We start from the raw sequence: 15,988 nt of genomic DNA, 5'->3' as shown, positions 1-15,988 counted from the left end.
TGTTGAGCTCCCTACCACACAAGGTGATTGTTGTAGTTGAACATCACTACAGTAGGGGGTTGTTGTAGTTGAACATCACCACAGTAGGTGATTGTTGTAGTTGAACATCACCACAGTAGGTGATTGTTGTAGTTGAACATCACTACAGTAGGGGGTTGTTGTAGTTGAACATCACCACAGTAGGTGATTGTTGTAGTTGAACATCACCACAGTAGGTGATTGTTGTAGTTGAACATCACCACAGTAGGGGATTGTTGTAGTTGAACATCACTACAGTAGGGGGTTGTTGTAGTTGAACATCACTACAGTAGGTGATTGTTGTAGTTGAACATCACCACAGTAGGTGATTGTTGTAGTTGAACATCACTACAGTAGGTGATTGTTGTAGTTGAACATCACCACAGTAGGTGATTGTTGTAGTTGAACATCACTACAGTAGGTGATTGTTGTAGTTGAACATCACTACAGTAGGGGATTGTTGTAGTTGAACATCACCACAGTAGGTGATTGTTGTAGTTGAACATCACCACAGTAGGTGATTGTTGTAGTTGAACATCACCACAGTAGGGGATTGTTGTAGTTGAACATCACCACAGTAGGTGATTGTTGTAGTTGAACATCACCACAGTAGGGGATTGTTGTAGTTGAACATCACCACAGTAGGTGATTGTTGCAGCTGTGTTAGATAAAGAACACAAGTGCAAGTAAGGTGGCAACTTTTTACAAAGCTCCTGGAGAGTGAAACGTTGTCACAGTACAATGTCACATTAGTTGCTCTTGTGTCCTTTTACCTAGCAATTATATTACCTGTAATTATAACAGTTATCTTTCCTGTGATTATAGCAGTTATTCTACCTGTAATTGTAGCAGTTATCTTTCCTGTAATTATAGCAGTTATCTTTCCTGTAATTATAGCAGTTATCTTTCCTGTAATTATAGCAGTCATCTTTCCTGTAATTATAGCAGTTATCTTTCCTGTAATTATAGCAGTCATCTTTCCTGTAATTATAGCAATTATCTTTCCTGTAATTATAGCAGTCATCTTTCCTGTAATTATAGCAGTTATCTTTCCTGTAATTATAGCACTTATCTTTCCTGTAATTATAGCAGTTATCTTTCCTGTAATTATAGCAGTTATCCTACCTGTAATTATAGCAGTTATCTTTCCTGTAATTATAGCAGTCATCTTTCCTGTAATTATAGCAGTCATCTTTCCTGTAATTATAGCAGTCATCTTTCCTGTAATTATAGCAGTTATCTTTCCTGTAATTATAGCAGTTATCTTTCCTGTAATTATAGTTATCTTTCCTTTAATTATAGCAGTCATCTTTCCTTTAATTATAGCAGTCATCTTTCCTGTAATTATAGCAGTTATCTTACCTGTAGTTATAGCAGTTATCCTACCTGTAATTATAGCAGTTATCTTTCCTGTAATTATAGCAGTTATCCTACCTGTAATTATAGCAGTTATCTTTCCTGTAATTATAGCAGTTATATTTCCTGTAATTATAGCAGTCATCTTTCCTGTAATTATAGCAGTTATATTTCCTGTAATTATAGCAGTCATCTTTCCTGTAATTATAGCAGTTATCTTTCCTGTAATTATAGTAATTATCTTACCTGTAATTATAGTAGCTATCTTTCCTGTAATTATAGCAGTTATCTTTCTTGTAATTATAGCAATTATCTTTCCTGTAATTATAGCAGTTATCTTTCCTGTAATTATAGCAGTTATCTTTCCTGTAATTATAGCAGTTATCTTTCCTGTAATTATATTATAGCAGTTATCTTTCCTGTAATTATAGCAGTTATCTTTCCTGTAATTATAGCAGTCATCTTTCCTGTAATTATAGTAATTATCTTACCTGTAATTCACTGCAACCAGTCTGATCTTTAAAGGGATTATGTGACTAATTGAGGAGTCAGGTATTGAACAAGTTTGTATGGCACTAAGTTAAGTGGATTAGTTGCTTAATTTAACGTTAGTTATTGCTGTGTGTGTGTGTGTGTATACTCACCTATATATGGTTGCTAGGGTCGATTCATAGCTCCTGGCCTCGCCTCTTCACTGGTCGATACTAAGTCACTCTCTGCTCCATGAGTTTTATCATACCTCTTAAAGCTGTGTATGGATCCTGCCTCTGCTACATCACTCTCCAGACTGTTCCACTTCCTGACAACTCTGTGGCTGAAGAAGTACTTCCAACCATCCTTGTGACTAATCTGAGTTTTCAACTTCCATTTGTGTCCCCTTGTTGCTGTGTCACATCTTTGAAACATTCTGTCCATATCCACCTTGTCAATTCCTCTCAGTATTTTATATGTCGTTATCATGTCTTCCCTATCTCTCCTGCCCTGTGTGTCTGCGTGCGCGCGCGTGTGCGGGCGTGTTCACGCACAAGTTCACACATTTGTACACACCTACTAATGGCATTAGTAATCGATTCATGGCTCTTGGCCCCGTGTCTGCACTATTCAGTAATGGTCACACACTGTTCTTGGCTTTCTTAACTCGGTAATACCTATTCTTAAAACTATGTATTGATTCTTCATTCAGCTCGTTCTACTTTGTTTCTAACTTCAGAATCGAACTTTTCTTCATCCTTGTGTGATATATTTATCCTTTATTCCCTGCTCCCCTCATTTCATCTTCTTTCTGTTTATCCTACAGAGTCGTATGGGTATCTCATACGTCGTAATAATGTCTCCCCTTGTTCTCTTCTCGAAGAGTTATAGGGAATATTTCCTGTTGTCTTCAATGGGTATTTTTCTTTACTCCAGGACTAATATTCCATTGAATCCTTTGATTTTCTCTAGTTACTTAACATGCTTCCTCAAGTGAGGGCTCTATACTGGTGCTGCGTACTCTTTCTAGACGTGAATATACTGCTTTGGATGTGATGATAGAAGGTTTGACAGAAAGTTGCTTTCCCGGCACCAATCTACTCCAGATGGCGACCATGCTCTAAAATAATGTTTGTTAGTGAAACGCTGGTTCGAGCCAACTCTATGTACTCCGCCATGGAAACAGACATTCTCAGCACGACTGCGGCTTCGGCTACTTTGGGTATTTTTCTGAAGAGAATAAATGGTTTAGAAAAATTAGTAAATGAGACACTTGTGCAACATTAGGGTATCTTTATTCTGGAAACGTTTCGCCAGCCAGTGGCTTCTTCAGTCCAGTGCGGAGAACGGTGGATGACGAGGTAATTACTCCCTCAGCCTGGAGTCGATGTCTCGGATACAAGTCTCCCACTTTGTGTTAGATTCTTTATCTATTAATCCCACACTTCTTGCCAACACCCGAGCATTCACTTCTTTTACAACCCCATCTTTACATATATTTAACTCTCATGGTGACATCACGCCTCTCTAAGGCCTACCTTTACTGTGCTCCTGAACACGTGAGGAGAAATTCCTCCCAGTTTTTCCTACGTAGATTTTGTTGCACCCTCAGCAAGATACAGTGTACTCTCCTACTTCACTGTTGGGTGTGACTTATCCATCTTTGTTCGTGAACTCAAGTTGTAATAATAAACAACTGTCAATGTATGAAAGGTGCACGGGGGGAGGGGGGCGCAAACCGCTGCCTGTAAATTGACAGTAGAGACGGTAGAGCGTCGGGCTGTCAGTTTACTAGGTAGGGTTACTAAATGGAGAAGACCCAGGCCAGGATGTCTTGGTGAACCTACCTGCATCTGTACCTGTCAGTTTACGGGCCATGGTTAGTGCCCCTCGTCCATCCTTCTGTATAACCATCTTAATTCATGAGTAAACAGAAGGGTGTATTTTCATCAGTAAACAAACGGGGGATATTTTTTCATGAATAAACAGAAAGGTGGATCTTTCTTCATGGTGAGATCTTTGAAGGAAGTCATGACCACTTTACATACCTGTCATATAATTTTTTTAAGCGTAAAATATGTGGGTTCAAAATATGTTTTTTTTAGACAAAGTATGTTGCTTTAAAGCTGATTTTTTTAGACACAATTACAGTATATTTCATGGATTAGATATAATTAGGGGGATCTCTAAACCCGTAGGATTATACAGCGAACGTGGGTGGGGGGAATGAAAGTTATTCAGGCTCGCTTCAGGGAACCGGAGCACAGATCCAATTCCCTAGATCAAGAGCCCCTCACCAGCGTCAAGGAACCTCCCTTGAGGAGTAACTTCATGGAGCTTCTTAATCTTTTAAAACTGGATTATTTCTGAAAAAGCGTAACCAAGCGAAAAACAAAGTTTTAAATTAATATTTCTTGGGGGTAAAACTGAAAAATTTGATTGAGTTTAATATTTTAAGAACTTAAAAAGTTGTCAAAGAGCGTCATAAACACGTAAGAAGTTTGATACGTATCTACTGGTTCATCGCTGAGACGAGTTACTAAGACGTAGATCACACGTCAAGCCTTAATTTTAAACCACTTTCGTCGAGCTTTAAGATGTATATTAAAGCTTGACAAAGCTTAGTTCTGTGCGAAACGTGTTGTGTGTGTTTGTGGACGCTCATCCCCACCCCTCAAAGGAGGTTCCTTGACGCCATTGAGAGGTTCTTGATCCAAGGTATTTAACCCAACTTCCTTAGAACCAGATTACCTCCCATTCCCCCAGACGCTATATGACCCCTACAGCTTTAGCGCTTCCATTAATATTATAATGAAAATACTAATACTAATGATATTATTATAGCTAGTAGGCTGGTAGACATCAACCACCCAGGGAGGTACTATCGTCCTGTGGTAGTAAGTTGGTAGACAACAACCACCCAGGGAGGTACTATCGTCCTGTGGTAGTAGGTTGGTAGACATCAACCACCCAGGGAGGTACTATCGTCCTGTGGTAGTAAGTTGGTAGATATCAACCACCCAGGGAGGTACTATCGTCCAGTGGTAGTAGGTTGGTAGACATCAACCACCCAGGGAGGTACTATCGTCCTGTGGTAGTAAGTTGGTAGACAACAACCACCCAGGGAGGTACTATCGTCCTGTGGTAGTAGGTTGGTAGACATCAACCACCCAGGGAGGTACTATCGTCCTGTGGTAGTAAGTTGGTAGATATCAACCACCCAGGGAGGTACTATCGTCCTGTGGTAGTAGGTTGGTAGACATCAACCACCCAGGGAGGTACTATCGTCCTGTGGTAGTAGGTTGGTAGACATCAACCACCCAGGGAGGTACTATCGTCCTGTGGTAGTAAGTTGGTAGAAAACAACCACCCAGGGAGGTACTATCGTCCTGTGGTAGTAGGTTGGTAGACATCAACCACCCAGGGAGGTACTATCGTCCTGTGGTAGTAAGTTGGTAGATATCAACCACCCAGGGAGGTACTATCGTCCAGTGGTAGTAGGTTGGTAGACATCAACCACCCAGGGAGGTACTATCGTCCTGTGGTAGTAAGTTGGTAGACAACAACCACCCAGGGAGGTACTATCGTCCTGTGGTAGTAGGTTGGTAGACATCAACCACCCAGGGAGGTACTATCGTCCTGTGGTAGTAAGTTGGTAGATATCAACCACCCAGGGAGGTACTATCGTCCTGTGGTAGTAGGTTGGTAGACATCAACCACCCAGGGAGGTACTATCGTCCTGTGGTAGTAGGTTGGTAGACATCAACCACCCAGGGAGGTACTATCGTCCTGTGGTAGTAAGTTGGTAGAAAACAACCACCCAGGGAGGTACTATCGTCCTGTGGTAGTAGGTTGGTAGACATCAACCACCCAGGGAGGTACTATCGTCCTGTGGTAGTAGGTTGGTAGACATCAACCACCCAGGGAGGTACTATCGTCCTGTGGTAGTAGGTTGGTAGACATCAACCACCCAGGGAGGTACTATCGTCCTGTGGTAGTAGGTTGGTAGACATCAACCACCCAGGGAGGTACTATCGTCCTGTGGTAGTAGGTTGGCAGAGAGCTTTCATATTTCCTTTGTATAACGGAAATAAATATGTTAAGCGTTAATCCTATGTGGGTCATTCAGCATAAGACGTAGACCAAGTGTTTTCTGTGAAACTTAAAACTGAATGATATTTAGATGAAGGTAAGGAAGTTTTCGTTGCATTTATGGATATGGATAAGGCAAATGATAGGGTGGATAGGGGAGCATTGTGGCAGATGTATGAAATAGGTAGTAAGTTACCGTAAGCCGTTAAAAGCTTTTACGAGGATAGTGAGGCTCAAGTTAGAGTATGTAGGAGAGAGGGAGGTTATTTTCCAGTGTAAGTAGGCCTTAGACAGGGATGTGTGATGTCACCATGTTTAACATATTTATGTATGGGGTTGTAAAAGAGGTGAATGATAGGCTGGTGGGGAGAGGCGTGGGATTAAGAAGTGTAAAATCTAATACAAAGTAGGAGTTGTTACAGTTGCTGTTTTGCGATGACACTGTGTTTTTTCGAGATTCTCAAGAGAAGTTGCAAAGGTTGGTGGACGAATTTGGGAGGGTATGCAAAAGAAGGAAATTAAAATTGAACGTTGGAAAGAGCGAGGTTATGAGGCTAAAAAATAAAGGCAATGAAAGATTAGATTTTAAATTGGAAGCAAGGAGTATGGAGGATACGTCTGGGTTAAGATATTTGGGAATGGGCGTGTCGGCGGATGGGTATATGAAAGACAAGGTGAACCATTAAATTGATGAAAAAAAGATGGGTGATGCACTGAAGAGTCTGTGGAAACAAAGAACGTTCATCCATGGAGGCAAAGAAGGGAATGTACGAGAGTGTAGTGGCATCAAAACTCTAATATTGGCGTGAAAATTGGGTTGTGAATGTTGCAGCTATGAGAAGGCTGGAGGCAGTGGAGATGTGTCCTAGGGCAGTGTGTGGTGTGAATATTATGCAGAGAATTCATAGTTATTAAGGAGATGCGGGGTTACAAATAGTATTATCCAGAAAAACGAGGATGGGTTGTTGAGGTGGTTTGGACATTTAGAGAGGATGGAGCGAAACAAGATGACTTGGAGGGTGTATAAATCTATAGAGGAGGGAAGACGAGGTAGGGAAACTGGTTAGCCGGACTCGAGTCTTGGAGGTGGAAGGTACAGTTCCTGCGCGCTGAAGGAGGGGTGTTAATAAGTTGCATCTGAACTATAGTATCGGTTTGCCTGTGGCAAGACAGTGATTAGTGTGAATGATGGTGAAAGTGTTTCTTCTTTCTCGGGTCACCCTGCCTCGGTGGGAGATGACCTGTGTTTTAAAATAAATAACAATAATACGAACATAAACTAAAGAGTAAACCCCACTACACAGAAATACAAGTTAGTTGAGTTAGTTTGCAAAGGTTAAATCGAAGTGGCTCTTCACTCGAGCAATTAACATCAATTAAATCAATAAAATTGGGATTTAAGTGAATATACACTGAGAATATACAACTCTCTGTATATATTGCCAGGGTCTCTGTATTTCTATTTTGAAGTCAGTCTAAATATTTTTTATACACAGTGACGTTTTGTTATTTTACCAGAAACCTGTTCTTAGAGGATACTTGTGACGATGTTTCGATCTATTCTGAATCCAGTTGTTTCTTGATGATGGTCTAGGGCGGATCGAAACGTCATCATAATTCCATCTCACTGCAACGGTTTTTTGGGGGGGAATTATTCAAGCAAGAGTATTGTATTTTTTTTTTGTTTCTGTACGTGGCGTTTACGACAACATTATCAACAATAATATTCAACAATATCACATTCAACAATAACAGTGAACCTGATAATAGTCTCATATAATCCTAGAAATATCTTTTTCAAGATTATGAAATTCTCTGTATTTGGGTTGGTGGCTGTATCCTAGAGGGGATAGCCTAATTAGGTTACTCTTGGGTAAACAGGTCTAGCAGAGATGCTGGCAGCTCTGTGAACTCTGTACTCAAGAAGCATTAAAACCTTTAGTGAGAGGTAATAGAGGCTGTACTCAGTAGCATTAGAATCTTTACAGTTAAGGGGAAAAAGATACAGAATAATGTGATGGTTTTTCTTGTTTAAATGGTAAGTCACTAGTTATTTAATTACTGAGTGATAGTGCATATAAAAACATTTGCAGGAGATAATCGCTCAAGGCGGGATTTACCTAGTATACAGGAACGAGCAAATAAACTGCTTGGCGCTCCTTCGTTTAAAAAAACCATACCACGGGTGGGGTTAGAACCCGCGGTCAGAGAGAGTTCGTCACGGCCACGCTAGCTGGAGATTCGTCTGTAAAAACTTGCATTTGTGGTCACAGTGGTGCCTATGCTAACCTTCCTATGGTGTATAAATATACAGAGGTGGATGAATGTTATTGTAGCCAACTGGCCCAGTGGTTAACGTGTCGGTCTGGACTTTTGAGACTCTGACCGCGGGTTCTAACCCCGCCAGTGGTATGGTTTGTTTGCAATCGTGTCATTACGATTTCGTGAGTCGTGCTGCTTCGTTAGTTGGACGAGCAGCACCATGAGGTCAGGCTTGGAGAAAGACTGGTAGTATGTGAGGCCATGAAATTGCGAGATCAAGTCTGGTGAGGTCAAGGTTTGGTATGAATCATGGACAATATGGGATAATAGGTAAAGCCAATATATATATTTTACTGTTTTTGTTTAGTTGGTGTGGGTGTGGTGAGATGGATCACTGCTACTGCCAAAATTCCACATCTGGCCATGTCGTTCTCGTGGTGTAAACAGCTGTGGTCTTCCCAGTCTACGACGCGAGAACACAGGGTGCTATAGACTATGCATAAGTTATTGGTTTTATCCCTCCTGCAGGCATGTTTATGTTCCTGAAGGCTTGTCTGAAGGACACTCCCGGTCTGCCAGACATAGAATTGATCCCAACCACCCCACGGTATGCAGTGTACTGCTGTTGTGTCTTTGATAGAGTTTCGGTAGTAAGGACTGCTACATCCATGTAGGCTTTTCGGAGAATCTGGGCAATAGCGATTGCAGTTTACCCATTGGGTAGGACCGGTTGTATAGCAATGTTGGTATCGTTGTTGGGTGTGACGTGTGTTAGGAAAGCTTTCTCTTTTCAGGAGTGAATAATTCATACTGGGAACGTTATGTTGGTGAAAATCTCATTGTATTTTTGCTCTTCTGAAAGATATTCATCTCTTTAAAATTGAGAGTGCTCGGGGCAAAAAAACTATAATAACTCCCTGCTTGGTTTTGAGGTTAAAGTGGGAGTAACAGTGTGTTAAATCATCCTAATTGGTGATATTGCCGTATACTTTGCATTTAAGAGTATCCCCATCCTTGATGTGGACATCCAGAAAGGGTCTCTCTCTCTCTCTCTCGGTCTCTCTCTCTCGGTCTCTCTCTCTCTCTCTCTCTCTCTCTCGGTTTTTCTCTCTCTCGGTTTCTCTCTCTCTCTCTCTGTCTCTCTCGGTCTCTCTCTCTCGGTCTCTCTCTCTCTCGGTCTCTCTCTCTCGGTCTCTCTCTCTCGGTCTCTCTCTCTCGGTCTCTCTCTCTCGGTCTCTCTCTCTCGGTCTCTCTCTCTCGGTCTCTCTCTCTCGGTCTCTCTCTCTCGGTCTCTCTCTCTCGGTCTCTCTCTCTCGGTCTCTCTCTCTCGGTCTCTCTCTCTCGGTCTCTCTCTCTCGGTCTCTCTCTCTCGGTCTCTCTCTCTCTCTCTCTCTCTCTCTCTCTCTCTCTCTCTCTCTCTCTCTCTCTCTCTCTCTCTCTCTCTCTCTCTCTCGTGTAAACAGTATGAAGGGATCAGTCATATTAAGAGAGTCTTTGAACTGAGTGAAGTTGAAACACCTAGGAGCAGTTAACAGGAGGCTACTATATAGAAAGTCCCTTGTTATGCAGACCATTTCAGGGAACCTGAGTTAATATTTTACCCCCAGGATGCGACCCACAACAGTCGGCTGATACCCAAGTACCTACATACTGCTACACGAACACGGGCAGCAGGTGTAAGGAAACATGCCCAGTATTTCACCCAAGCCGGGGATCGATCCCAGACCCCTCAGTGTGTGAACCGAGGATGCTACTAACCCAAACCACAAAAGCATTCAATTACCAGGATATCATCCACATATCTAATCCAAACGATGAGTTGTAGGATATCTTTAAAATGGTCCCACTCAAAATGTTTTAAATAAATGTTAGCAGAAACTATGCTGAGAGGTGACCCCATAGCCATCCCAAATACTTTTTTAATTGTATATGTTATTACCGAAGGAGAAGAGGTTGAACATGACACTGGCAATTTTTTTTACTTCATACATGAACAGTGTTACTAAAGACTCAGTTTATGGTGTTCCATCGCCTGATAAGGCCGTGTATTTGCTCATTCCTGTATACATGATAAAGCTCAGCCTTGGACGAAACGTTGCATTGAAAGTTCAGCATTAGGCGAAACGTTGTATCGAAAGGATCCTCTGCTTGCAGTGTCTTGATTTCCACTTGTTGGTTTTGGTTATCGTTTTCCTAGAGATAACAAACACCGATACGACACTGGTTGCAGAATCACTGATAAATGGCAACAGTAATATTAAAAAAAATAAGTTTGTAAAGAATTCGGAATAGAGTACAATGATATAAAGAAAGATTAGAAATATTGAAAAATTCTCTCTTTTATGCGTTTTAAGGTTTCAAGAGTTTATTCTTCCATAAATTCATATATTTTCTTGGTGATTTATTGTTGAGCCAGTTATATGCCCAGGTAGATTTTCTTTTCTAATACGCTGTTGTTGATGGCTTGGAAACGCATCATCCGATCAACTTCAAACTTCCATCACTGGTGAGAGTGAACGTTCATGATAGGCCTTTTTTTTTTTTTTTTGCTAAGTTTATGAAGGTAGTATTTCAGATTTTTGTATGCGTGTGTTAGTGTGACTTGTAAATGGTCCAGATTGAACCGAAACGTCGTCGTCAGCTCCTCTCTCCTATGTGCGGGTTATTTGTGTATTGAGGGAAAAAAATATTTTTTTAAGCAGCTTCAAGCTCGCTACGGCGATCAGTTGAAAATGCAAATTCTGAGCGACTTCAGACGTGAAATGCCGGTGTATTTGGGTATATTGGTCTCTGTGTAATAACTAGACAATGTCTCTTACGATTGGCTTCAAATTTTCAGAGCAAGTGTTTCAAAGCAAAGGTTCGAAATGGTTTTTGGGCTGTTTAAAGCCATTTTTTTCCATATTTATTGATAAGATTACAAATAATTTTTAATGTGAATATTCTTAATGCCTCTTCGAACTGACTTCAAATCTTCAGCTCCGATATGTAATTGCATTAGAAACTTATGCCACACTGTGTGATATATATATATATATATATATATATATATATATATATATATATATATATATATATATATATATATATAATGTCGTGCTGAATAGGCAGAACTTGCGATCTTGGCTTAAATAGCAACGCTCATCTTGCCATATAGGACAAGTGAAAATTTGTGTATGCAATAATTTCCCCAAAATCATTCTGAACCTAACGAAAAAAATATATTTCACTGTGTTTGTTTAGTATTAAATTATTGTAAACAAATCTAAAATATATTTAGTTGGGTTAAGCTAAAATAAATTGTTATGATAAGGTTAGGTAAGTTTTCTAAGATTCTTTTGGTGCAAAATTAAAATTTTTTACATTAACATTAATGAAAAAAATATATCTTTAAACGCAAAAGAGAAAATTTCAGAAAGGACTAATTTTAAATGAGTTCTTGCTATTTGACCAGTTTTACTTATTCGGGACGACATTATATATATATATTATATATATATATATTGCGTGCATTAAGGTAGCGGGGGCTGGGATTGCTGGATGCGAGGATTTTTCGGGTAGTAGAGAAGCTGATACACATCTAGTCACTGATTTTCAGTAAGTGCCTTGTTTAGGAACCAGAGGGATGCCAGAGAATATTCATAGCCAAGAGTGCTGCTGTTGACAAGGACCCAGACTACGTTTTCCATGTCGAGCAAAAGATTAATCCGAGAACGAATGTGATTTTTGAGATATGAAGTTGTCGCAAGGAATCAAGACGTTGCTCGTCTGAGGAAAAAGAGTGAAGAGAGACATCTTCGACACTTGTTGCTGCCGAAATATTAAAACATTCTTTCAGTCGCCCAACCTCAAAAGTGGTTTGAAAACACCCAGCTAAAATTTGCTCGTTCTGAAAGAATTCCTTACTGAACTCTCACCTTACTGAAGTTAGTGTTTGAATGGTGTATGTACCGATTATCAGTTTAGGTAAATACATGTACATGTATTTTCAACGATTATCAGTTTAATTAAAACGTTATATTTGCAACAGTTATCAATTTTGGTTAATACATGTATTTGCAACGATTATCATTTTAAGTAAATACATGTATTTGCATCGTTTGTTCATATACCTAAATGGATTAGAGTAATAATTTATTTTTAGAGATGTAGCTATAGACATCGTTAATGTTGACAAAAAGTAGCAGCGTGTTGGGAACGGAGTCCTGTGGTTGTGTGTTGTATGTCGTATGTTGTGTGTTGTATGTTGTGTGTCGTATGTTGTGAATTGTATGTTGTGTGTCGTATGTTGTGTATTGTATGTTGTGTGTCGTATGTTGTGTGTCGTATGTTGTGTGTCGTATGTTGTGTGTCGTATGTTGTGTGTCGTATGTGTGTCGTATGTGTGTCGTATGTTGTGTATTGTATGTTGTGTATCGTATGTTGTGTATTGTATGTTGTGTGTCGTATGTTGTGTGTCGTATGTTGTGTATTGTATGTTGTGTGTCGTATGTTGTGCATTGTATGTTGTGTGTCGTATGTTGTGTATTGTATGTTGTGTATTGTATGTTGTGTGTCGTATGTTGTGTATTGTATGTTGTGTGTCGTATGTTGTGCATTGTATGTTGTGTGTCGTATGTTGTGTATTGTATGTTGTGTGTCGTATGTTGTGTGTCGTATGTTGTGTGTCGTATGTTGTGTGTCGTATGTTGTGTGTTGTATGTTGTGTGTTGTGTGTTGTATGTTGTGTGTTGTATGTTGTGTGTTGTATGTTGTGTGTTGTATGTTGTGTGTTGTATGTTGTGTGTCGTATGTTGTGTGTTGTATGTTGTGTGTCGTATGTTGTGTGTCGTATGTTGTGTGTCGTATGTTGTGTATTGTATGTTGTGTGTCGTATGTTGTGTGTCGTATGTTGTGTATTGTATGTTGTGTGTCGTATGTTGTGCATTGTATGTTGTGTGTCGTATGTTGTGTATTGTATGTTGTGTGTCGTATGTTGTGTGTCGTATGTTGTGTGTTGTATGTTGTGTGTCGTATGTTGTGTGTTGTATGTTGTGTGTCGTATGTTGTGTGTTGTATGTTGTGTGTCGTATGTTGTGTGTCGTATGTTGTGTGTTGTATGTTGTGTGTCGTATGTTGTGTGTCGTATGTTGTGTGTCGTATGTTGTGTGTCGTATGTTGTGTGTCGTATGTTGTGTGTCGTATGTTGTGTGTCGTATGTTGTGTGTCGTATGTTGTGTGTCATATGTTGTGTGTCGTATGTTGTGTGTCGTATGTTGTGTGTCATATGTTGTGTGTCGTATGTTTTGCTAGACAGAAATAAATGGAATTTGCGCTAAGAATGACATTTAAGGATCTATCCATTAAAATGCTTTACAATATACACAGTAAATAGTCTCATAAAATAACTTAATGTTTATCCAGAAAACAGTTAAAAAAGTCAAAATAACGTCGGTAAAACAATTGACCAATTGTGAATTAACAGTAGTCCAGGATGGAACGAAACGTCGACACAAGGTTTTAAGTGGTTTATGTGAAGACGTTTATCCATTATTCCCCATCGCCACATGAAGTCAAAAGCTTCCTTCAGTGTCCTGGAAAGTCGCAAAACTTTGTGTTTGCTGGTGACTGGAAGGTAAATGAATCTGTACGTAAGTGAATTTTTGTGAGTGTGTAAAATACACTGTTATTGTTTTTCACAAGTTAATACACTTGTACCTAAAATGTATTCATCATTCTTTTTATTTCGTTGTTGAGTCACTCAGTTAAATCAGTAGACCAGAAGAGTGAAGGGTTTCTTGCTCTCACTGGGTTTTGAAAGCAGACGCAACACTGGCAAAGCGTCAGGAGTTTGGAAACCTACAAGACGTTTAAATCACACTGTATAATTACAGCAACGTAATGAGACGTTTGTAATGAAGATATAACATGCCATACATCACCCCAGAAAGACCTGAGTGCTCTCTTTTAGGTTACGTAACATGTATTATCTATTTGAAGTTGGTTTACCTAACATATATCTATTGAAAGCTGGGTTAAGTAACATGTATTATCTATTGAAAGCTGTTATTTCCAGTGTCGGGAAAGTCTATATTGTGAGATTAGTAGTAATTTTCTAGTCTAATATGTAGGATGGTAGTTAAATTAATTACTTTTCAATAAATAACTTGTGGTGATGGTGTCGCACGGGTTGTCGAAATATGTTTTCAGTGTTGTCAACTGAACGGTAAAATTAATCCCAATAACTTACTGCCAACCACAGTGAAGAAAAGACAGGTATTAAAGAAAAAAACATTCATTAAAACCAGTGAGCACTTTCCCTGCAGTCTGTACGTTTCCTTCATTGTGAGGGAGGAGTTGGGGGTGTCGGACATGCTATTGTGAGGGAGGGAGTAGGCTAAATCTGGGTAGTTTGTCTATTCGTAGAATTAATACAGCCTCAAAAGGGACACTTTTATGTTATCGGATAGTTTTTTGTCTTTAAATTAGTTTTTTTTTTATACAAAATCTGTTGTGGTCGACTATCAACAACCTTGTAGAGTTTGGTATGAGGAACACACGCCATGCTACGTTCTAACGTCCAGCAGTGTTTTATATTAGTGTACCCACGAACGAGTGGTATTGATCAGTAACAACACTGCGACTAGCCAAGGAGTCGAACCCATGCTGCTTTGGCCCGCCTCATGGTGAGCAAAAACACATGACGCTCTAGTCCACGGAACCACACAATCCTCAAGAATGATGCACCCAGCCAATCTAGGTGTTTTACCCGTCAGCCGAGAATATACGGTGGCGTGGATGCTTCTGAGCTTCATGAGGCGGGCCAAAGCAGCATGGGTTCGACTCCTTGGTTAGTCGCAGTGTTAATATTGATCAGTACCACTCGTTCGTGGGTACAATAATATATATATATATATATATAATATATATATATATATATATATATATATATATATATATATATATATATATATATATATATATATATATATATATATATATATATATATTAATTTTGCAATAAGATCACAGTCAACAGGTGATTTCAGAATATGCAAAACAACCACTGCGATAGAATAGAGAAATTCCAAGTGCTTTCGTGACCACTCACATTATCAAGGAACAATCATTGTTCCTTGATAATGTGAGTAGTCACGAAACCGCTTGGAATTTCTCTAGTCTTTCACGGGGGTTGTTTTGCATATATTAATTTTGAAGTTTTGTCGGACAAATGTGCAATTTATTTATGAACTGCGTCTGTCAAAGCTGATAAAGATTATTATTATTATTGTATATTCATGTGTAAACGCTAAACTCGTATATGTTACAAAGCATCTGGGAAATGAAAGATAGTAAGCTTTGATTCGAGGAAGAGAAGGGTAGCACTAATTCCATGGATCAAAATCTCTTTAATATAAAGGCAACTTTCTTGAATAGGTGGGTGGAGAGAGAGTGTGTGTGTGTCTTCCAGTGTTTCTGTTAACTATTAAGATTCTTCGTGTTAAGTAACAGCCTCGCACAGCTTCTAATTAATTATCGTTAATCCTAGATTACTATCTCTCTCTCTCTCTCTCTTTCTCTCTCTCTCTCTCTCTCTCTCTCTCTCTCTCTCTCTCTCAGGAGCCATTTGCTGTTCGTATGTGTTCGTATGTAGGCTGATATCCTGGATTGTAGCCTTGATGTGACTGAGGTCAAGAGAGGTTTTCTTCTTCCCTGCTCTCCTTGGACGATGCTTGTGGCTTATCTTTGTAGACAGTGGATGGGGACCTCTGTGTGTCTAACCACAGTGATGACCTTGGCTAATTTCACA

The sequence above is a fragment of the Cherax quadricarinatus genome, chromosome 87 (assembly GCF_038502225.1).
Source record: "Cherax quadricarinatus isolate ZL_2023a chromosome 87, ASM3850222v1, whole genome shotgun sequence".
NCBI classification, from domain to species: Eukaryota; Metazoa; Arthropoda; class Malacostraca; order Decapoda; family Parastacidae; genus Cherax; species Cherax quadricarinatus.
Note: the sequence above shows the minus strand (reverse complement) of the source record.